At 41.6% G+C, this 25,735-nt stretch overlaps 1 protein-coding gene across 2 annotated transcripts in view; it reads left to right on the forward strand.

The window, feature by feature from the left end:
* NME8 (NME/NM23 family member 8) overlaps positions 1–25,735 on the forward strand; it is a 76,132-nt gene that overhangs the window by 7,214 nt on the left and 43,183 nt on the right. For both annotated transcript variants that reach the window (XM_068935914.1, XM_009679666.2), the window contains 2 exons: positions 16,334–16,454; positions 16,792–16,893. The gene's annotated coding sequence lies outside the window, so the exon portion shown is untranslated. The remainder of the gene's footprint in view (positions 1–16,333; positions 16,455–16,791; positions 16,894–25,735) is intronic.

The raw sequence follows: 25,735 nt of genomic DNA on the forward strand, positions 1-25,735 counted from the left end.
ACTCCTTAACTGCATATTTTTGAGGAGTTATGTTGCTAACACATTCTTTTATACAAAGTCTGTATTCAGTCATACTTCATAATTAGTGAAACCTGTTTGTGTTTTAAATATAGTAAATATTAAGGCAAACAAACTTATATATAAAATAATAAATAGATTATTGATATAAATTAATAATATATATTACCTCAAGATATACATATATGTTTATGAAATACTACATTTTAATATTAGAACATATTTGATATGCATCTTTTAGAGTTCTTCCATCATGCTCACATTTTATCTGTTCCTCTTTTTTCTCATAGTCCACCATACTTATTTCCACACATATATTCATCTGATTTCTCTGTCACTTTCGTTTCCCATTGGTAACTGAACTTCTCATGCCTCTCCTCTAATAATTTCCTTTTCTTGTCTCCTTTCCCGGCCTGTTGGCCACTGCAATATTTTACACAAAGACAACAGGAAACATAGATTATGTATGAAAGGCTAGGACCAGAGAGAAGCTAAACTATAGGCACCTTGTAATGGTGTGGACACCCGATTCTCTTCACTTCCACCGTTTTGAAGTGTGTACAGAAATAATTCATTTGTAGAATGCAGACCTGTTTTAGCTAGACCCTTCACTTTCCAGCTTGGTTGAATGATATCAAATGTCCACTCCAAGGTCGCTTGCGGACCCAGATCTACCCAGGAAACCTAGGATAATTTTGCTGTAGCATTCTAGCCGTAAAGACAGCAGGGCTACTTGGATGAACTACCCAGGTGACCTTCGTGCAGAATAACTCCAAGTCAAGGTCTCTAATACAATTCTACAGTCAGCTAGGCAAAGGTTTCTTTCTGAGCAGTGGGCCAAAGCAGAAGTAATTTTGAGCCCTTGCACTTGATTCAATCCAGCACGGACGTGTCAGAGCCTTGAGTGCACCAACAGGCTCTGCAGCCTCTCTGCACTGTCTCCTAGGTGGGGTTTGCTGTCTGTGCTCAAGGACAGCTCTGACACAGTGCAGCTGCATAATCTTGGATCAGATTGCTATGAAAAGAGTAGTGTGAGAAAGAGCTGTGATAAACACCTTGTTGTGGAGGGAGTCTCTCCACCTTAGCTTACGAGCTGCACTCACTCAGATCCTTGCCTTCGGCTTTTGCTCGAGCTTTGCTTGCCTGTGCCTGGCCATGTACCTTCCTGATCTAACCCTGAACCACCTACTTGGCTTCCTAGCTTGACTTTGAAGTTGCGTGGTCACTTCATATTTGTCTGGCAATCACTGGACTGTTGGCTGACCCTCGTTATTGTCAACAGACCTGCTCTACTTGCCTTGCCTGACTACTGTGGGATTGTACTCCTCATCGGTGAGACCACTGCCCCCTCATGCCTGCCTCAACAGTACCTGGTGTCCCTCACAAGAGCAGTCCTCTCTTGCTGTCCCCTGACAGAAAGTCAGAGCAAACTTCATTACCGTTATACATCAGAGAGTGTGAGGAGTGTGAGCATTAGGAAGAACAAAGCTATGTTCACATTATCTTCACTTCAAATCTGCTGTGAGGATTTGTATACCAGAAAATTGGATGTAGCTCAATTCAACATCTGTGGTACTTCTTCCTTGCAGCCACAGTCAAACAACCTTTATTATTAACCACTCAGTAATGACGGAGAGTAGAGAAAGTGAAGAGGAGCTTACACTTCAGCTCTTCTTGCAGTTGTTAAAAGTTGAAATGGTTTTGCACGGAAGCCTCAGATAGAACTTCATTTTAGTGCTTGTACCATCAAGACTATATATAATCCTCACTCTTTCCAGCCAACAGTCACTTTCTTTATCCTTCCCTCTGTATCTTGGCTTCACTGCTGATCTACCTAGCCTGGATTTTAATCTAAGCTCCTTTTTCCTCTCTCATGCTTGATGCAATTTCTCTGTCCCTCTCCTCATTGACTAGGGCTCAGTCACGCAAGGCCAAACTTTTCACTGGCCTCAGTATGGTCCTCATGATTCAGAGGATACAGGATTCAGCATTGATCCCAGTACTATTATGTTTGAGACTCACATTAAAGTGATAGAGAGAGTAAGAGAGATATGAGGTTATCTCTAGATTAGCCCAACTCCCCTCCCACCTCCTATGTACTCGATAACCAGTCCCCAGCCAAGATAAGGAAGCGCCCTAAAGACTGGTTAAAATAGAAAGTTATCACTCTCCAGGAGCATAAACTGAGAACGAAATTCTGAGAGGGAAATAACATTGGGCTCAGATCGTAAGATACTATTCTTACTATGAATTAGGTAATAACACATCCCCTGGAAAACAGTTAAAAATGGTTAGTTTGAATGCCATTTATATGATCCAAGTAATTCTGGAGATAATTATACACACTAGTAATTGCTTTCATGTTAACTGAATATGTATAATTGTAAACCATTTAGTCATCCCATTCATTTTTAATGTCATCAAATGAACACTGGAAAAATCCCCAGACGTCCTGAAGGAAAGAATATCAAATTGCTAAATGCATCATCCATGTCATTTTTCTTTGCGTTATGTTCTGCACAAAAAGAACAAAAACAAAACCCCACATGTACAATCCAACTTCCTAAATTAGTTTAGTAACAAAGCTCTATAGGCTGAGCAAGAGGATACTCATAATCAAAAACCAGCCTGTCAAAAATTCTCTGTGTATATTTTTTTCTCCCAGAGGTCACATTCCATCTGCGTAAATATTATATTTGGAGAATACACACACACAACATGTTATTTTCTCTGCTATGCTCTCTGCTATGAGATATACCACAAAACTAGACAGAGTGATAGTCAAAGTCCAGGCACGTTTGGAAGATCAAGAAGTTGGACCTTGGCTTCCATGACTGAAACTCTGACTTTGGTCAATTTATTTCCTTGGTAAGGAATCAAGGTTTGAACCTTGATTTCTCTGTAAAGTTGCAACATAAATGCTCTCTACTGTGGCAAAATCTCTGGAGATCTCAGTGGGAATGTATAAAGCACAGAAAACTCATTTACAAGACACGCCTGAAGGTATGTGAGCACTTCTGAAACTCCCAACTGCCCTGAGTGTGCTGCCACTATACCTGGCTTATTTCTACCTAGATCAGACATATCCTTATAAACAGCGCTCAGAGTGATGTGAGCCCACTCACAGACAAACTGCACAAGATATACATTTTTTAATTGAAATCTGATAGTAGCCAGAATGACAATGCCTGAATGGAAAAAAGTCTCCATTTCCTTCTGGTGCATCTATTGAAGTCATACTGATGATGTAGTCAGATGAGCTTGCCCCCTCACTATAAGCAAGCAGAAGGAACAGCTGCATCAGAAGGAAACAAAGCCCCTCCCAGGCACTGGCATTTTCAGCATTAGCAATTCCAGTGAGAAAAGAAAGAATGATCAAGTAATGTTATTTGCCTCGGACAACCTGGGAGTTCTAGGGAAGAAAGGGAAAACGTCTGATAGCAAGAAATCAGGTGCACTGAGCAACCTCACTTTTGAATCTTTAGACTCCACAGCTTCTACTCAGGCTCTTGAAAGAGCTCTTAGTTTGATCTACTCAATACACTCCCAGCCAGTCCCTGTCACTTCTCTCTAAAAGGTATATAAATTCCTCAGTAGATACATTCATTGTCCACCCAAAACAATCACAGAATCACAGAACCACAAAATCACAGAATGGCCAAGCTTGGAAGGGACCTCTGGAGATCATCTAGTCCAACCTCCCTGCTCAAGCAGGCTCCTCTAGAGCACAGTGCCCAGGATTGCGTCCAGGTGGGTTTTGAATATCTCCAGCGAAGGAGACTCCACTACCTCTCTGGGCAGCCTGTTCCAATGCTCTGTCACCCTCACAGTGAAGAAGTTTTTCCTCAGGTTCAGATGGAACTTCCTGTGGTTCAGTTTCTGCCCATTGCCTCTTGTCCTGTCGCTGGGCACCACGGAGAAGAGTCTGGCACCATCCTCTTGGCACCCCCCCTTCACACACTTATACACGTTGATGAGATCACCTCTCAGTCTTCTCTTCTCCTGGCTGAACACGCCCAGCCTTTCTTCAGAGGAGAGATGCTCCAGTCCCCCCATCCTCTTTGTAGCCCTCCGCTGGGCTCTCTCCAGTAGCGCCAGGTCTCTCCTGTACTGGGGAGCCCAGCACTGGACACAGTACTCCAGGTGAGGCCTCCCCAGGGCTGAGGAGAGGGGCAGGATCACCTCCCTCCACCTGCTGGCAACACTCTTCCTAATGCACCCCCGGATACCATTGGCCTTCTTGGCCACAAGGGCACATTGCTGCCTCATGGTCAACTTGTTGTCCACCAGCACTCCCAGGTCCTTTTCTGCAGAGCTGCTTTCCAGCAGGTCAACCCTCAACCTGTACTGGTGCATGGGGTTATTCCTCCCTAGGTGCAGGACCCTGCACTTGCCTTTGTTGTTAGGCTCTCAAACACACCTCTTGTGTCCCAGCCTCTGATTCATCTGGGACTGAGATGATGTCCCCAGGCTGCAGAGGCTCTCCCACTCCATGTAGATGCACAAGATCATTTATGGAAAACCACACAGGAGCACTGATGTACCTGTGGAAACATAGAATCTGGTGAACCTGGCTTGTGAAGCACTGGACTTGCAAAGTGCAGAAGGGGCTTGCAAATCTGGCTTCCAACTGAAATCATTTTTCTCTCTGCCAAGGAAAGATGTGATGGCACCTTTCAGTGCTCTGCTTAGTGCTAACAAGAAAGTAGCTGACTACTTTTAGGTCCTGACAAACAAGGAGGAAGATCATGCAGACTGCAGACAAAGGAAGGCTACAGGAGACAGACTGGGAGGCATTTGCCTTGCATGCCAATTCATAATTTCTCTTGAACACTTGAGAAGGCTGATTTATGTTACATAATTGCTGCATACAACACAGTGTAAGTTCTAATACTCAGTGATGGCAAATTACATCAATCTACTGAACAACAGAAAAATAAAGAAGCCCCTACAATAAGGTGGAGCCTCTACACATCATTAAATAATAGCATAAAAATATTTTCTGTGTTCATGTCCTACCCTGCTTGGTAGAAACATCTTAGACTATTAACTCTAGTGACACCTCCTCTGTCAGTTCTGCACTAACACTTACCCAAAGATGTGATAAGAGGTCCTTCAGCTGTATACCTCTTCTCATAGAGATTTTTCCTCTTTCATCTTCATATCCTCTCTGTGTAGAAACCCCATCTGAATTTTGCAATATGAAAGCCTGGAAAGTTTACATAAAAAGGCCTACTTACAATAGGAAAAAACCTCCCTTTTCCCAGAACTAGAAAAGGAACGGGAAGTAAAGTGGAATCTTCACATAAAAATGTTATGTTCTCTTCCAAACCATAATACCTTTCCGTCCCCCAGCTCTACACCCTTCTGATAACTTTTCTGTTTATTTATGAACTCTCTCAATGAATGCAGTTGGAAATAGCAGGAAGTGAGTAGATATTCCATTCTACCTTCTCTCTCCCTTTTGGAAGCATTTTTGTGATGATTTTCTCTTTTCCATCCTCCAGGTATTTTAGTGGGAGGTCAAGGGTCTGTCACCTTATACTCTGCCTTGCATGATTTCTCCTGGATGCTGCCCTCCCCTCCATCTGTCCCCACTACTCTCCTCTCTTGCCCATCACTGCTATACCAGTGTACAACAACATTTATTAAGGAACAATGGAAAGCTAGATACATCAGTACGACTTTTCTAGAGGCAATGTGCAGAAAGAACAGAAATAGTCCAGGAACCTTCCCAGCAGTTTTATAGGAGCCTATACTAGTACATTTGAGAAAGGCTAGGACAAAAACAGACTCTTTGAAGTCCCTTGTCTTGAAGGAGCACTGAAAAAAAAAAAAAAAAAAGAAGTGGACAGGGATCGCTCCAACCCTATGCACTATGTTTTATTTTCTCCCTAGCCCACAGTGCCAGCCTCCTTTCCAAACACTTAACCAAACCACGTGACTGCCTGTGTACCGTGGATGGGGGAATGAAGGAATGAATTCATAAAGAGGCTTTTCCACAATGAGAAGCACCATGATGACCCATCCTCTGTTCCTGGTTTCTCTGCCACTGCCTTCTGGCTCTACCCAAAGGCATAAAAGTCACAGGCTAGAGGAGCCTGTTCCATAAACAGAGATTTCTAGTATGACTGTGTAACATAAGTCATTGGGTACTCTCCTGCTTTAAGTCTACCGTGCTATCCTCACAATTACCTTAAAAACATTTCATACTGCAAATAGGCACTTCCCCTAATTGCTAGGATATTTCCTCCTAAATCCTAGAAATCCTCAAAGGGAAAGCGTATTTTCAGACAAATGGCTTTTGAAAACTGCCAGCTCTTTTTATGCCTAGACTTTTCCCTTTCCTTGAAATTTTACCCTCTAACCTTCCCTGAGAAGGGTAACATCAGCAAAAGTTAATACTGAATTGGTTACAGCTTTCTAAAACTCTAGGCAACCATATGAGCAGAGAGCATAGCAAGACCTATCATCCCTAGCATATGACAAGGTCAAAGATCTTTTGCTTTGTCAAGCAGATACGAACTTTGGTGCCAGGACCTCAAAAAGAGAGCAGCTTTGTGCCCCCTGCAGGGGGGTGGGAAGTTCAAAGAGGAAAAGTGCTCTGCTGACATTTAGTGGAGAGAAGAAGATGGGCAAAAGGAACCAAAGGGCAGGACGGATACCTGCTTAATTTATGTATACATTTTTATTTGTTCAGAAAGCATTTCTGCCCAGAAGGATAGCTGTCCACACAACAGAGGAAAGCTTACAATTGTGATAAGGTGTAAAGGTTTTGAGTAACTGAATGTGTTTGGACTGAATAGTTACACTAAGCTTTTTAGGCCTAAGGCACAGAAGTCGGAAGAAAAGGCATGAGAGTCTGTTTAAGAGGTTTACTGCAAGATAAGAAAAAGACAGAATATTTAACGGTCTTATCTGAGTTGAAATAGCAGGAGAGTGAACGTATGTATGCATTTCTATGTATTCTTTGCTGAAGAGTTGGAGTAAGAAATGCTGCTAGCAAAGATACAGAAATTATCTAGAACAGGTAGCAGCCCTGGAGCTGCAGCAAGAGGCTGGAGCAGGGGTACAACCACTGGTTGAAACAGCCAGTGAGGCTGGAGCAGCCAACGCAGCCACAGGATTGCAGCAGGGAAGAGGCTAGCAGAATTAAAGCAGCTTGTGCCTGCCCTGGCTCCCAAGAGAGCAACAAACTCTTGGGACGCAACAACCCCAAACTGCGAGTGAGGTGCTGTGCAGGAACTGGGAAGCAGGCAGTGGCTTCCACCAAGAAACCAGAGAGCTGTAAATAGCTATTACTGTGCTTCACAGAAAGAACAGTTTGGTATCATATGATACCTGGTTCATTTTCCATTGCCTTTTTATTTTTTCTCTATTTAATAAAATACCGCTCTTACGTTTGTAGGTGGAAGACTAACTAAAGTCTAGTGTAATTTTCCAGGCTTCCAGACTTTGGGTAGTGTTCTATCAGTAACCCTCACACTTATAACCAGGACACGGTGTCAATCAGTTTCTGGCATGGGTAGACAGAGAGTATAAAGTTTGAGAACCACTGGCTTAAACCGAAGTTGTGCTACGATTATTTCCCAGAAGTTTTAAACAGCTTTAAAGCTTATTTAGACAGAGACATTTGCAGTTTAAGGACAGCCACCCCACTAAGATAACCTCATGTTCTAAGAGCCGTGTAAGATAAATGGAATGGATGTGGCCCTCTGATTCAAATGAGATAATCTTTGTGTTAAAGCTTTTTATTGAAATCTCTGAATGGCATTGAAGACAACTTCCTCTGACAACACCCTCTGTAAAAATATAAGGATCATTTACCAAATAATCTCACAATAGTGGGGTCTGTACGTTAAACATTAGAGCGAGATTAGAAACGCTTAGAAGAAACGAAGGAACTCCGAAAAGTCTGCAAGAATGAGAAAACTAAAAAAATTAAAAAAGAATGTTAGGTTTTGTAAAAGAAACACCTCATTTATGAAACTCAGGGCATTACAAGTCAAGACAAAACAATGCACGTGAGAATGGGAGGAGAAGGAAGCACTTAACTCATTATGATTTGCTAATTTGCTATTAAAATGACAAAGAAGTTAACAGAGTGCAAGAGAAAAACAATTAAGTAAAGGCAAAAAAATTGGAAAAAGCAGCCCAAAAGCTAACTCTGAAGTAAGGAAACCAAATTTGATGGGTCAAAGTAACCAACCATTGCTGGTCGATAATAAACAGAGGCGACTGAAATAAACAGGGACACAGAGTGGCAGTAAAGATGAAAAGCTAGGAAAAAATGAAATACATTTTCAGGAGTCTTAGTAGGCCAAAACCAAGGATTACATTTGCAGAAGTGAAATTGCTCTCTGAAGTCAACCCAAATCAGAATATCTCTATTAAGTATAACAATGTCCAACACCACTAGTTTTCTTCAAGAATTACTCCTTTACTACTGCTCACAGAGCTTGAAAAGGAATTCAGTTTAAAAAGAAATGCTGTTCTGTCATTATCAGAGAGAATAAAATCTGTTTAATCAGATCCTGTCTGATCAGATAGAATAATGACCTAGTAGAAAGTAATCCATCCTCTACACCTACCTCTGCAATGACTTGCGCTTCATATAGTAGCTCCTGAGTAAAAGCTGTCAGTTTGCCTTTCGTTCACCCATCCTGCATAAGCCAGTGGGAGTCTGATCAAAGCAGCTTGCCTTACTTTTCTGCTAACTGGTAACAGTCTCTCAGCCACCCAACTGCCTCCTCACGCTAACGTTTCCCTGAGCTGCTGTCATCAGAGGATGCTACAGTTGTGCCAGTCAGCTCACCAGTATGGTGATATAATACTTTCTGCATCCATTAAGAAGCGCTATGGAGGCACTCCCATCCAAGGCGGGTTACTTTATAACACACTCCGCGAAACGAACACAAGCTGCTGTACAGCGTAGCAATGTGCCTGGAATACCTCTGCCTGAGGGACGGCGGCATAGGAACAAAGTGAGGAGCCAGAGTCGGGTAAAGTCCTTACGACGACAACTGAGGAAAACAGAAGTCACCTAAAATGTGCAGGTTCCTTCAGGCATCAGGCCATACAGCCAAGGTCCTTGGACTTTAGAAGCATTATTCAAGATACGTCAAAAACTGCATGAGAGATGTGACAACGGATACAGTACTTTATGACTATGCCTACTCTGGGAGGCTGGCTCATGCCTCAGATTGTGCTTGCTTCATAACTGTGTGATCTTCCACACAATCAGGCTACAGCCTATGTCTTCCTGGGTCTGTGAGAAAAGAGTCAGCATGTAGCTAGGTAAACTAGAGCTCGATGCTTTCTGCTGAATTTATAAGATAAAGGAGAGTCCCGCTTATAAAACTGGCACAGAACTGCAATTCAGCAATTCTTGATAATCACCTCTTCCTCTTCCTGCAAACCCACAGTAGAACATGCATCACTCCTTGCTGCTAAGGGGAAAGCCTGACCTTTGTCTTCCGGTGAGTAATGTCCCTGCAGTAGGAGGATTTCACAAGGTACTGCCAGCTGGCGAGTGGAACATAGCCGGGCACTGGTTCCTGGAAAGGAGGGCAGCGGGAGTATGAGTTTTTAAGCAGGTAGTAGAACTAATACAACTAGTTGAGAGAGTTAAATGAGATAGATACTACACAACCAGAAAAATAATTATCTGAGTGCACTAAAAAATGTAGTAAGATTTCAAGCAGTCAGAATATGCCCTTAATCTATTAATTACACTGAGAAACCTCTTCTACACAGATTTAGAAGAGGATCTGGTGGAACATGTCAAATAGATCCAACAGTGACCCCAGGACCCAGTTTTTCAAGCATTAAACAATCGGGTCAGCCACTCTGGAGTTTGCCTTTTGAAACCTGTACTAGATTTCAGAGGAACTTGCGAACTTTTGCCTCATCGCAATACCACGAGAACTCCTGTCATTCTGATTTATCCTTAAATGGAGTCTTGTTATGCTATTACATGACCTCAGATAAGCTGATGGGCAGCATGGAAATGCACGTAAAAAATAATCTTCAGGCATCTCCATGGAATTAAAGGTGCAGAGCTCTTTACAGGTTTAATGTCACCTGTCCCCATCCACCAGCACTGCAGAGAACTCGCCCTCCTCTGTGGCTAAACTTGCGTGTCATGTATCAGCATAACAGTAGCAGTATGATTCTAAATTAAACTGAGGAAGATCGATACTGTTAGCCACAGATATTACTGCTGTACGTGCAATACCAGCACCACATTCTGCTTTTCCCTGTGTAGCCCAGCACTGCCTTAGTATTTGTCAAAATGTGGGCAGGTTTAGCTGCATGATCATTCTGTGCCAGCAATGGGAAGAAAGGATTCATCATGATCAATGTCCTATTTCCCTCCCCTATGATAAGAGTTCTTCTTTCTTTCCATCAAAATATTGGGAGCTGGAAGAAGTCCTGTACATGTGAAGCTGGTGGGTCTCAGTAAGGAATGACCTAAGTCTTGAAAGAATTAAGGTAGGAGATGCTAATAAGTCACTTTGGTAGCACCTGTTCAGATGTGGAGACGGTCTCCCTGTAGTGTTCAAACACACGTACTTCTCCCTACTGATTGTTCTGGGAAGTTAGACATCTTGCAAGACTGTTTTGCTACATGTCTAAAATATAGATACAAGCTAGGTAGACTGCATTTCATGCCCCAGTCTCAGCTACATCAGGATGGAAGCAATCAGTAAGAGGTGTATCTGGTAAGTGTGCTGGAGTCAGTAATGAGTAAACAGCACACAGTGTTAACAGGGCTTATCCCACTGACTCCCAAGAAACCACCGCAGAGTTTATTGGCAGTCACAAAATGCCAGTTTTCACTGTGGAGAAATGAAGATTTCAGAACTTTCTGAAGGCTACAGAGATATCAAATACCTAGTGACAGATTCCTGCTGGGAACTGAAATCTCGGAGTTTCCCACAGCAACCTTATCAACCTTGGACTTTAAACTGTTTTAGTGCTTTCACAGACAGCGTCCAGCAGACTGTGCAACTACTTGTAGCAGTGACTGTGGATTAGTTTACTTGTTACGGGGGAAGAAGTACTGCTGTTCAGGATGTGTGGAAGCACTGCTCATCCCATGCAGCACTCCTGAACATCCCAAGCCAGTGCACATTACATGAGCAGACCCCTTCAACAACCACTTCCAAAAGTACACATAATTTTTTTTTTTTAAAAAGAGTTTCAAGGCCATCCGTAGGTGGACCTCTCGCTTTGGACAGATAAAAAATAGATAAAGCTACAGTTTAGATTTCCAGACTAAGAAACACTCTTAAATTTTCCCCACCCTCGAAAAATTAAGTGAGACTTTCAGAAGAAACACATAGACTGATAGTATTTCATGTTGCAATCTCCTTCTTGATGTGCCAGTCAAAACATGACCTACCTCAGCTCTGGGTGACTGTTTATTGGAACAACAGGCAGTGGTGAGTGCAAGACTTGATCACACTTGTCCTTTCATTTAAGAATTAGCTAGTTTGAGTACAACCGTTTTAACCACTGGTAACCGAGCAACATAACTGCTTCTTTTGATATGACTTTCGTTTAATTAACTTCTCCTGTAACGTCACATGAAAAAAATTTTCAGCTTTGCCACTCTAAGGAGCACTCTAGCTTTATTGTGCAGAATGTTGTATGTGCGTAATCAATAGCTGTGACAGCATGAAGAGCACCCCGTTATGAAGCTTTCATAACAATCCAATTATTACCTTAAGACATTCAGACACATTTTCCAATAACCACTTTGTATCTTTGATACCATAATCAGTTATGCTAGATGACTCAAAATTTACCACCATTAGAAGCTTCTTTGTCATAATTCTTTTCAGATCTGTTTAATAGAACTGTGGTACTTGGTGGTATCGTGACATTTTTTGTTGGTTTTGGTGCCATGAAACACTCAAGTGGGATTACTCATCAGCACTGTCTTCCCTTCCTTTTTGAGTGTTCTGAGATGTGTCTGCCCACTTGTCAGCTCCTCAGAAAGCCTCTTACACGCTTTCATCTGTGTTTCCTCCCCTGCAGTAGCCTAGGCACTGTGGGACATTCTTGAACTTATTTGGATAGTTTCTGTGTTTCCTATGTTTTAGTCCCTCTTAAATGCCCAGGTCTGCCAGGGTCCTCACCATGAGCTGAGCTGGCCTCTGAATACATTGCTTATTGCTGCCCCCTCACAACCAGTTGTGCACTTTCTCAAACAAGCCACTGAAAAAACAGGAATTGAGAGTGCCTCGTATATTAGTGGGGCTACTGTAAACCAGTTATGCCAGGTAATCTACTACTGGAAAAGCTCATACTGAAAAATGGAATGGTAGTATGTAAAATTTAACACAGTGTTAAAAAATAAAGATTACAAAAGGTTAAAAAATATTTTTCTATTTGGTTTTAATGAATCACTTTGTGGTTGGTGCTAGCTCTCCTTGTCTTTCCACTGCTCAAACTTCCCATTCGTCATACAGGCACTCAGAGGACAGCTCATCACACCTAACTGTGGCCTCCCAGAAGTTAGGGGCATAGTTTAAGCTAGTCATTTAAAAGAGACACGTACCTTCATCAGGCAATGAATCCCATTCTAAAATAGGTTTAAGATAAACAGGATGAATTACCATCTGAAGGCACCAATTTATCTTTACCAACTAGTGAGGGAGTCCAGACAACTGCCATATATTGGATACCTAACTTCTGGTACGCAGTATGAGGAAAAAGCAAGTACTAGCAGTACAAGGGAATTCACATTTCCCTCACTCAATCTCCTTACACCATTGGCTCTAACAATTAAACATTTATGCCCTTAAAAGCAACAGTTCTTCCCTCTGATACTCCCAGATCAAATATACAAGCTTTCTGCACTTCTCATATTATCATCAAGTGGCTAACTGACCTCATTTCCAGACTTAATGATTTAATTTTCACAACCTCATTAGATCTTTATATTCTTTTGGGAATACCTGCAGTGAGTGAGCTATACTGGGCAGTATTTATGTCAGAAACCATCTGAGTTACAAAGGATCACTGAAAGGAGCTATGCAGAATTTGTAAGGGATATTAATCAAATAACAGTGAAGCTGGTGAAGAGATGTAATTTAGTCTCAGCTTCTCCCACATTTATCATAATCACAACATACCATAAGTTGCTTAGCAGGTAGAGGAAGAGCATGCTTAAAACTAGTCTGCTAGTGACATCACTACCTTTAAAGATAAAAACAAACATGAAACTCAAAGGAAATAAATAGAATTTCAGAGGTAATTTGTAAATAATTAATCTGTTCCCATATTATTTGCACCTCAAGAACTTATTCCTTCCCTGTGCCAACTCTCCTTCAAAAAGATGAGCTATTCAGCTAGAAAAGTACACAGCAGTCTCATGTATGTATCAGTCTTTCTGCGTACTATTCTTTTCTTCAGTATTCCTCACAGAAAGGTAGTCTTCCTTTCAAGATTTTAAATTAACAAATGATGCATTTAGAGTAATACTTTGCACTGTACATAATGTTTGCCTTTATGTAGTCGTGTTATCACTTGGGACTGAATACTAAGCTGATCACGCATAAGACATACATAAATGTCCACTAACCAGGCTTTCCTCCTCCTCCTCCACTTTTCAGTTTGGCTGTGACAGATGATATTTAAGTGCATCAGTGCGGACACTTATCTTATTAAAGCCCTGAGAACCAAATCAGTGCTACTGTAATATTATCATTCTTTACATTTTTCCCTTCTGGCTAAACAGACAACATGATTGATGACAGAAAGCCTGCTTATGCAGAATTTAGTTATTAGTAAAAGGAACATTTCAGTGAATCATGAATAAAGAATTAAATGAAAATCAGAACCTTTGGTTAAAAAAAAGGCCATAGATCAATTTTCTTTAAAAACACACCAACTTCTCTTTCAGTTATGACTTATTTTTTGACTTAAAACACAATTTCAGAAAACAAGTAGACATGTATGCACTAAAATTAGTCAGCTTGAAATCCAAAGAAGCACTATGATTTCTAGAATATAGAAGATATTAAAAGAGGATAAAAACACAATCCAAACTCAGAACACAAAGAGAATCAAGGATGGAGAAAAGTAAAACATAATATGCACACAGATGAAAAAAAAAAGGCAGAGAAGGAGGATAAAAGGTTTCCTCATTAAAAAAAAATTCTGCCACTCTGTAGCAACATTTCAAGCAATATTTGAAATTAAGCTTTTTCTGTGGCAGTGCTTCAGAAAGAGGATGTGTGGAAAATACATGGGTTTATCTAGTAGCATTATTTTATTTATTTATTTTTATGATTATTTTTGAAATTATTGTGTTCTTATCTAAAAATTAAGTATATCGGTTTCCTACTGATACAGAGGAATAATTTTCACAGAATCACAGAATAGTTGGGGCTGAAGGGACCCCTGGAGATAGTTTGGTCCAATTCCCCTGCTCAAGCAGGGTCACCTACAGCAGGCTGCCCAGGACCATTTCCAGTCAGGTTTTGAATATCTCAAAGGACGGAGACTCCACAACCTCTCGCGGCAGCCTGCTGCAGTGCTCAGTCATCCTCACAATAAAGAAGCTTTGCCTTCTGTTCGGACAGAACTTCCTATGTTTCAGTTTGTGCCCGTTGCCTCTCATCCTATTGCTGGGCACCACTAAGAAGAGTCTGGCTCCATCTTTGCACCACTAAGAAGAATCTCGCTGCATCCTCTTTACACCCTCCCTTCAGATATTTATATATACACATTGATCAGATCCCCCCATCAGTCTTCTCTTCTCCTGGCTGAACACGCCCAGCTCTCTCAGCCTTTCCTCGTATGACAGATGCTCCAGTCCTTCAACCATCTTTGCGGTCCTTTGCCGGACTTGCTCCAGGAGCTCCGTATCTCTCTTGTATGGGGGGGCCCTGAACTGGACCCAGCACTTCACGCGTGGCCTCACCAGGGCTGAGTAGAGGGGAAGGATCACCTCCCTCAGCCCGCTGGCAACGCTCTTCCTAATGCAACCCAGGATGCTGTTGGCCCACTTTGCCACGAGGGCGCACTGCTGACTCATGGGCAACTTGTTGTCCACCACGACTCCCAGGTCCTTCTCAGTAAAGCCGCTCTCCAGCGGGTCCGCTCCCAGCCTGTACTGCTGCTGCATGGGGTTATTCCTGCCCAGGTCCAGAACTTTGTGCTTCCTTTTGCTGAACTTCATGTGGTTCCTCTCTGCCCGTTTCTGCAGCCTTCCAAGGTTCCTCTCAATAGCGGCACAGCCCTCTGGTGTATCATCAGCCTCTTCTCACAGTTTTCTATTGTTTGCACCCATCACCCAGGTCATTAACGAATGTTGAACAGGACTGGCCCTAGTATTGACTCCTGAAGGACACCACCTGGACTATGCCACTGATCACAACCTTGTGAGCCCAGCAACTCAGCCAGTTTTCAGTCCACCTCACTGACCACTTATCTGGTCCATACTTTGTCAGCTTGTCTGGGAGGATGTTATGGGAGATGGTTGTCAAAAGCCTTCCTAAAGTCAAGGTAAACAATATCCACTGCTCTGCCCTCGTCCATCGAGGCAGTCATCTCATCAGGCTGAAGGCTGTCAGGTGGACTAGGCGTGATTTCCCCTTAATAAATCCATGCTGACTGCTCCCAGTGACCTTCCGCTCCTTCATGTATCTGGAAACGGTAGTCAGGACGAGTTGCTCCTTCACCTTCCCAGAGATGGAGGTGAGGCAGACTGGCCTGTAGTCCCCCGGATCCTCTTTCTTGCCCTTCTTGAAGATGGGGCTGACATTGGCTTTCTTCTAGTCCTCAGGCACCTCTCCCGATCACCGTGACCTTTCAAAGAGAATTGAGAACGGCCTCACAACGATATCGGCCAGCTCCCTCAGTGCTTGTGGGTGCATGCTGTCAGGTCCCTTCTTAGTTCCTATCTTGCCATAGGAGGGAGCGATTTCCATGAAGTATGTATCAAAATACCATTACATTATCATATACGACCTACAAGTTTATGCAAAATTACATTGCAAGTTCCTAAAACTTCTGCCTGTAAGGAAGCACTGTCTTGTATTCTCTTTCAATGCAGTTAACGCCATCTGCTGGTTTCCTGCTTTCAGTACAGGATTCAGTACTATATTCAGTTCACAGAACACAGAAATCCAAGAGGAAGTTCCATTAAGGAGGTTATTCCAAGGAGTACATGAATTACACACCAAGTAACGAAGGTTTTTAAATGGTATCTGAAGTGTAAGATGGAGCAGGAAAATCTACCGAGATGGCATAATCTAAACAGTATCTTCCTTCCTTTTTCGTTTGTTTTTATTTCAAGGACGAAACATCTCTAAAGAGAATCTGAGTGACCGCAGGAAGGGAGAAGCACTGATAACTGCTCTGCTGCTCAGCTGATGATCTGATACCACGTGTCTATCACTTCAGAACAGTATGAGAAAGTAAGTGTGAAGTTTTAGAACCGACTCATTACTGTCCTGTCAGATGTCGCCATTTCCTCACTCCACTCCTCCACCACTCATATTTCTCTTCCAAATCCAGTTCTGCTGAGGTACTGACACAATTTACAAGCTCGTATCTATTTTTAAAAACTTCTGAAATGATTTATAACCACAAGACTTTGGTATTAACCACATCACATAACTTCCTCATCTTACTGTTTCCTATTTTTTAAATAACAAAATAGAGTACAAATATTATTCAGGATGAGCTGGGGCAGCAATGAATGAAATATTTCCTTTTCTATTATGATTTTAAATGTATTGTACTTTTATTTAGAAATTCTCCACACTCAGACTGAGTAAAAAGTCATCTTCCTTCCTGTGGAAGAACTTGCAATGTCAGGGTGCTCAATGCTGGGAAGGATGCACCGGACCAGAAGTCAACCTTTTAATGAGATAGTAGTAGAAACCCTCACAGGTGACTCGCTGTTTCTGTCAAGTGTTCAGATGTTGATGGGAGTCCTACATTAACTCATTTTCATATAGCTGGCAACAGTGAAGCCTGGGCCACCGCTGCAGGTCAGGCAGCAGTTAGCAATTTCAGGTGCCCAATTTGAGTGCACATTGTCTGGGATTACAGTATTCTGAACCAAGGGGACATATTTAGGGCAAAGCTGTCTCTGTCTTAAACCAGAGAGGCTTTTTGAAATAATATACCATTTAACAACACATCACTTCATGTTTGCCGTACCATCAGGAAAGCTCTTCTGCCTGTACAGTGGGATTTTCTGGGTGTACAACTTTATTGCTAAATCTGAGAGTTTTATGCAAGGATATGTGCACAATGTGAGTGTAAAGATGAAGCTTCATAGCATGACCAAAGGATAACTATACAGAATTAAGATAAACAATCATCAGTTGAAAACACCAAGATATGGAACTGTCTGAATTCAGTCAAGTATTAGTCAACGTAAACCATACTGGGTAAAGCACTAGTTCTTGCTACACAGATAGTGAAGGTAGTGGAGAACGGGTCTTTTAACTGATAAACCAACAGCAGTAAATTTGTCTTTCTCCCCTCCTGCAGTTTTCTGCTATATTTCTTTATTTATATATTATCTTCTTTGTATATGTTCTCCATGGTGGAAAAGTTTTACCTTCCATGATAACGTCACAGGGAGGCCAATGCTGGACACACACACAGAATGTGAAAGATGATCAACCATGGCTGAATCTTCAAGAGTTCCCTAACTCAAAGGTTTCTTTTTGATTTTTTACCTCTAGATTTCTGCTTAACAAGTCAATCTTGCGTCTTTTGAGCTAGTACAGTCTCCCAACAAAAATCACAGGGAGAAGCAGCGTATGGCACAGTAATAGATGTGTGCTGTGCTCCATTACAGCTGAGAACTAACTCCAAGAGTTGCAAAAGCACCATGGAACAGTCTTCAGACAGCAAGTAAAATCTCACATTGGCTCAAAACTATTTTCAGGAGCTCAAGCAGGTCTGGATATATATTAGATAGGAACTGTTATTATATAAAAGCTCAAGACTATCTTATAAAAATATTAGGCAACATATCTCTACGTGCAAAAACTCTTGCTGTGGTTGACGTAACCCTTTCATTAGCACACCAGCTGCTCAATCAACTTGATGCTTGTGTAACACTTTTGGGATTTCTGTATGACACTTTAGTAGTGAGGGAAAAACGTGTTCTGAAGGCATGCTCAAAGTAGCAAGAAGGGCTGCATGATGAAAGGATGAAGAGGGTTTTAATGGTGATAAATCTGAACTTTGTGATGAGCTTGCTATTATACTAACAAGAGTCCTCCCCATAAAACTGCCCTCAAAGGACACCTTTACACATTTGTGATAGACCTATCATTCACACATTACGCAGCTGATCTGCTATGCACTACTGCAGATATCTCTAACAATTCTGGCAACTACTGTGGCACTGGATAATCAAAACATATCTACCTTCCTTCTAAGACATCCCAAGCTCATTTAGTCGGTTTAGTTACCTTGTCTGTTGAAAATGACATTGATGAAAATCTCAGTTATCCAAAAATGGTTGATAGATTCAAATCAGGGGAAACTTGCAAGTGACACTAAATATAATGCATCTAATAGCATTTTGAATTATGCTATTTCATTTATATAATAGGATGTTCAAGGAAATTACTTCTCATACACAACATGCAGATATTGTTTGAAACTTGAACATGTGTTTTCCAGGGTGGCTGTTAAGTATATGCATATCGACCGTACATTATGAAATTTCAAATGATTTCTATTCAAGATTTGTTGGCATCAATTTATCTTTTTCACATGCAAGAGGCTAGTGGCTATTTTTCATAGAATCACAAAATGACAGAACTTTTGAGGTCAGAAGGGACCTTTAAAGATCTCATCCAACCCCCTGCTCAAGCAAGGTCACCTACAGCAGGCTGCCCAGGACCATTTCCAGTCAGGTTTTGAATATCTCAAAGGACGGAGACTCCACAACCTCTCGCGGCAGCCTGCTGCAGTGCTCAGTCATCCTCACAATAAAGAAGCTTTGCCTTCTGTTCGGACAGAACTTCCTATGTTTCAGTTTGTGCCCGTTGCCTCTCATCCTATTGCTGGGCACCACTAAGAAGAGTCTGGCTCCATCTTTGCACCACTAAGAAGAATCTCGCTGCATCCTCTTTACACCCTCCCTTCAGATATTTATATATACACATTGATCAGATCCCCCCATCAGTCTTCTCTTCTCCTGGCTGAACACGCCCAGCTCTCTCAGCCTTTCCTCGTATGACAGATGCTCCAGTCCTTCAACCATCTTTGCGGTCCTTTGCCGGACTTGCTCCAGGAGCTCCGTATCTCTCTTGTATGGGGGGGCCCTGAACTGGACCCAGCACTTCACGCGTGGCCTCACCAGGGCTGAGTAGAGGGGAAGGATCACCTCCCTCAGCCCGCTGGCAACGCTCTTCCTAATGCAACCCAGGATGCTGTTGGCCCACTTTGCCACGAGGGCGCACTGCTGACTCATGGGCAACTCGTTGTCCACCACGACTCCCAGGTCCTTCTCAGTAAAGCTGCTCTCCAGCGGGTCCGCTCCCAGCCTGTACTGCTGCTGCATGGGGTTATTCCTGCCCAGGTCCAGAACTTTGTGCTTCCTTTTGCTGAACTTCATGTGGTTCCTCTCTGCCCGTTTCTGCAGCCTTCCAAGGTTCCTCTCAATAGCAGCACAGCCCTCTGGTGTATTAGCTACGCCTTCCTGTTTAGTATCATCAGCAAAGTTGCTGAGGGTGCATTCACTCTCATCATCCAGGTCACTGATGAATAAGTTGAACAGGACTGGACCCAGTATTGACCCCTGGGGTATACCACTAGTTACTGTCCTCCAGTTCATGGTTAGAATAAAAAAACTCTTCCAACAGCTTAAGAGGGAAAATCTATATATAATATAATGGCATTTTGCATCTAATCCATATTATTTGATCTGATGTTAATCTAATGATTCTGTGTGCCCACTACTAGGGAATGAGGTTTGTGATATACTTTTGCCTGTATTTAGGATTTACCGCTGTTCTTCCTAGTCCTTGACAAAACTGCCTTTTAACTCAACAGAGCCAGAGTGAATCAGGTAGTTTCTACAGGATGCATTCCATTTTCTCCCCTTGCATCAATTTAAAAATGGCATTGAGTAAAGTGTTGTCATTTCTTTACAACAACAAAAAAAAATTACAGTGTCAATAGCTTTCATTTACTTTGAGATTACAGGACTACATGTACATTTATCATTCATGTAAGAGTAAGATACATATCAGTGAGGTATTTGTGGGCCATACCCCATATTTTCATAATTTTGGGTCATAATTAAATTGGCCTTCTTGTTTTGCAGTGAGGATACTATTCCAAATAAATCAGTGAGTGCTTTTCAAGCTCTTATTTTGGATTTTCCTCCTTTTTCCCCCTTTTAAATTATTTGATATTTCCTTTTATATTTATATAAGTATACATATATATATATAGCACGTCTGGAGTCAAAAACAACTGCCTGTCAAGAAAGCACAGAACAAATAGTTACCAAAGCACCCTGCTTCCAGATTAAGTTGAATAAAGGCTGCTTTCTTAGATTATGAGAGTGGGAATTTTATTGCTTGTGATGTTCAATTCTAGATATTTTAGAGGAGAACACATTATCCACAATAAACTTATAAAAGTACACAGCAAGTTTACCTTGGGAATGTCTCAAAAGACTGTTCAACAATTGCAAGAAACGGCTGTGCACCAAGTTTTCCTCAATTTCCTGCCCAGAGTGTCAGCTTTTAACTTAATTTTTGCATTTGCAAACTCCACAAAATGTCCCCATTTGGAAAAAAAATCCACAATGGGATTTTTGTTTAAAAAAGTAAGAAAATTAATGAAACAAAAGTATACTTTTATGTGATTTTGAATAACAAACACCTAAGCCAAGGCATGTAGTAAATTACAAGCTAAAGATATAATGGAACCATAAGTGTCTTCAGTTTATAAACCATGTACTTTTAAAAAAATCATCACAACAAGCAAACCATGTATAACAAATTGTCCTAATCAATTTAAGACGATGGAAAGCAGACCTCAAGAAAAAAGGAGTAGTTTGTCCTCTGCACACTCATTCTTTTGTGGTTGAAAAGAGGTAAAAATTATTTCCTTTGGATTTTTTTGAACAGTTAGTTAGATGAATCATCAGACTCTTTTTCAAGACATTTCATTGGCCCTGGAAGCTTCCACTGGACCTGAAGGAAGGTAGTTCCTAAAGCAAGCAGGAACATATCATCAAATCTACAGAGAGTACAGACTAACTGTGACTGTGAGATTTTTACACAATACTGCAAAAAAACTGCTCAAAGCTCTTATCTTTGGCACAGAAAATTAGACAATTAACAAGTGCTAATTCATGACAAATCACTAGTTAATAATTAACAGTTACAAAACCAATTAATAATTGTTTAGAAAGAATTTCAGTTCTCATGATATGCTGAAGAAGTCAAAAGTCCTATATACTGCTTCAAATTTGTACAGAAATGGTGTTTTCTGCTGTGCAGGCTGATTGGGTAAGTTGCTCTGCTGCAGTTGCTAAGGTCTCTGTTGAATGACGGCGCTATTAAGATACAGTTCTTGCATACTGGTGAATCACAGTGAGTGACTGATCTGGAGGTATTTCCTGTTCCTGAGCATGGAAGAAAGTGAAAAACTGACATTCCCCAAGTGCTACATTTGTTTTGTGCATTCTGTCATATCTGTCTTTCAGATACTAAGCTTTCTGCCGGAAAAGGATTCGAGGAATAACACAGAACTTTTTGATACCATGTCAAAATCAACTGAATGAAAGTAAAAAAAAAAAAAAGATGAAATTCAAAATGAAATTCTTGGTTATCAAATGAACAAGAGACTTAGAAAAGTTTTTTAAAAAATGAGGCATAGAATTCTAGACAAGCAATAGTGTTCCAGGAATTATTTTTCTTTCAGTCACTGAAATCGTGTGCATGTTTAAATTAATCTGCTTAATAAACTTCCTGGCCTTTTGAAATTGAGCATGGGTTAATATGACTTCTACAGTGAGTTTTGTGACTATTGCACTGGCTAGAAGGTAAGAAAATGATTTCATTGATCCATGGTAAGTGGCTTATTTTTCTCGTGGCAGATGCAGTTTCCAGTATCTTACAGATCATTCTGTCACGTGCAATTGTGCCACGTGGTAATGCATTTGCTGAGTAAATTTTCAGTTTAATGAGAATTTTTTGGACTGATGAGATAAACCATCTTGCTTTTGGATTGACAAAGGTGAATTCTGCATGAAATGTAAACTCAGCTATTCCCGCAAGTAATTCCACAGAATGACTATTAAAAACAAAAGTTTTCTGGATGAAGCAAAAAACACCAGCAAAAAAGATTCAAAAACTGAATTCAGAGATTATGCAAATTCAAAAAATTCAGTTTATGTTCATGTATCATGTTCAAAATGCTTATAGGCACTGTTGAGAACAAAACTAAACTCGGAACATTGGAGGAGAAACACAAAACAGGCTGATACTGAGAATGAATCAGCATTAGGAAAACCTTCAGTCTAGCTTTTCTGCTATATTTCCTAATATCTATAGGAGCACTTTGAACAAAGTGACAAGGAGAAAAACTAAGAAACTTAAATTCAGCATGATGGCAGGCTGTGCTTGGTTGACTTTTTCGTTGAGCAAAATATTGCAGCACATATTGTTTGCATTTAAAGGATGGGAATCCTCATAATTAGGGATATAAAAAGAGAAGGATGGTCTGAAGAAAAGTGCCTGAGGGAGCATGAATGAGTAAAGGAAAGAAAGACAGGTAGCTGGTATGGCTGAACTTTAAAGGAAGGAATTAAGAGAGACAGACAAGAGCTATTCTAGATGAGAGGAGATAACACAGAGGCAGAAGGGGAGATAATTAGGCACTGCTTGTGACAGCTGTGGCATTGGTCTGGAACAGGGATAACATTGAAAGATTTAAGAGTAGGCCAAATCTGAGGCTGATTCTCAGCAGATCAGTACTTTTAAACCCTGGGCCACATGAAGGTAGATGTTCCAGAAGTGATCCTGCTCGCCATTTCATTGTGTTAGCAACACACTTAGCTTCTCTGTGAAATTCAGAAGCATCTTCTGCATCGCACCAAACCAGATATTGATGTTTTGACTTTCCACTTCGTTTAGGATGATAATCCTGGCTGATAAATAATGGAATAGCTCTCTCCTGCTAATAGAATAGGGTCTGAGGACAGGACCTATTTTAGGTGAGCTGCATTGTCCTTCTCACCCTGCTGACCACCTAAAACTTAGCTGGATTGTGATCTAGCTACAATGTCAATCCCAACAAGCACGGTGTGTACGAACCTGAGAAGAAGGGATATAAAAGGCTATGCTAAGAATAGTAAGTAAAATGTACCTACAGACGTTCCATGGCACTGAATCAGTGGCATAACTTACATCTATGACAGTAGCTTTGCTGTCTCCCGAAACAGTGTGTGTTGCCCAAACGCAGGTTCATTGGAATGGGCAGTGGCCCAGCATGTTGCATACACCTTCGTGCCTACTCAACTGCTTGCGTCTCTAGCAGTACACAGTCTTGTCTCATCTGCCTTGTGCAATGCATGCATATGCTCAGACCTGCCTGAAAAGTAGCCTTGAAACCTATTGCTTTATGCCATGACACATTGCCAGTGTTGGCTACTAGGATGCCTCAGGATACCTGGCCTCCTGAAATCTTGCTGTTCTTGCTTGTTTTGCTGCTGCAGTTCACATTGGACAGCCTTCTCTAGCCAGTGTTGTGGTCACTTCCTCCTTCTGGGAAGAGGCTCACAGACCTGCTGCTCACCAAAATCGCTGCAGCACACATCTGAGTGTTAGGATGCAATTACTGAGTGAGTGAGCTCACCACGCTTGGAGCATGGGCCTCCTAGTCTAGACCATAGGCATCAGGCAGGGCAGAGCCCGAAGCCACTGGTATTCCATGTACCCCTGGTCCAGGAGAGAAGATTCAGTGTCAGGGAGAGTGGTACTCACTGCAGGAGCCATACAGAGCTCTGCAGCGATTGTAAGTGACAGGGGGCGCAGAACCTCCTTATGTGGGGTCTGCTGTGGGGCCCTGTGCAAAGACTTGGCATCAATCATTGCATGCCAAAGCAACATCTTCTGAGAGCCCAGCTGGAACAGAAATAGAGTTGCGTTAACTCTATTTCCTCTTGCTACCTCTGGCTCTTACTGCTCAGCGTGAAGTTGATTAGGACAGCATGCAAGTCCATGATAGGACACATCACAGCAGAGGATTCAACTAAAGTCCATGTTGTCAAAGCTGAGCAGGCTTTTGCTCTGTGTAGCCTCTCCAGCTGCGCAGGGGCACTCAGTGTGATTCTTATCTCTTTTGGTGTTCTTTGTGTCAAGTGCCTGTCAAGTGTTAGCCACAAGGATTTACATTCTCCAGTGCTGCAAGCCTTGGGGACCACCAAGGAAGATTCATGGTCACCATCATCAGCAATACTAACCACTGTGAGGCCACCAGAGTGCACTGCCCTTCCCAATCTGAAATGGGCAATCTCTCCTTACGCATGGGCATGAGTTTGCATGAGGTCTGACTGCCACTTTATACCATAGCAGATGCTGCTTATCCACTCTGAACCTAGGCCATTTGGTCATTCGGGAGTAATCATGGACCACATGCTACTTCAAATTACAGTATGCAAATATCCAGGGTCTCAGAGGAATCTACATTTGGGCAAACAACAGTTGCAACTGAGTATATTTCTATCATTTAGGGAATTAGATATCGTTGTGATAGCGATGCTTAGAAGATTGATAAATTGGTCCAGTTTTAAAACAAAACTTTACTGGACTAATACTCATGAACAACATACACTGCTAATGGTTAGGTCCTAACCAAGATCAGCGGTTAACTCTTAACCAGTATCAATCATTATTGCTACATATTCAAAAGAGTGAGTCCTCCAGTCGTATCCTAAATTTGCTGTGAGTATTCAGTACCACAGAGTTAATGATTTACAGTTAGTGCTGATAGCTATGGTCTTTGATGGTTCTTGCTGCTGAAGTCAAGACAACGAAGCTTGAGAGCTCTTCAACATGGAAAGCTGGAACCAAAATAAGCATCTTCTCTCTCACCTCCAAATTCAAAATCTCCTTTTATAGGGTGTAAGAAAAGTCATTAAATGGTTCTTACCCTTGGTCCCTGGCCCTGGCCTACATACTGTGCAAAGCTGGGCTTTCCTGTACTGTCACAAGTGCCCTATTCAATTGCTCTTTTTTTCTTCTTTTCCCTCCTGCTTAGCTGATACTTCTTTTCCTGATTATGCTTAAAGCAGTCTTTTCCCTCCTTTCAAGGGTGTACTTCTTCAATGATCATTGACAAACAATTAATCGTTTATAATTCTGAGGTTTCTGTTTTCAGCCGATGTCAATATTTTCAAGGCCTTTGCTCTTATTCCAAGTTCAAACTGTATGTCATAACAACAGACATTTGGTACCTAACTCTGGTTCACAAAGCAAATTTTCCTAACACTTTAAAAACAAGCCTTTGTGCAGTTAGCATAAGGCAGACTAACACCTGCTTCTAGTGATAGCAGTAGTATTTTTTACTGTGCCACTGGGTACAAAAATGCTTACACATTATTACTAATTATACAACATTAGTGTGCTCATAACTGAGTTCAAAACAAGATATTAATTAAATATTGCTTAGCATGCTTCTACTTTTATGGGTGCAAAAAGCC

The sequence above is a fragment of the Struthio camelus genome, chromosome 2 (assembly GCF_040807025.1).
Source record: "Struthio camelus isolate bStrCam1 chromosome 2, bStrCam1.hap1, whole genome shotgun sequence".
NCBI lineage: Eukaryota > Metazoa > Chordata > Aves > Struthioniformes > Struthionidae > Struthio > Struthio camelus.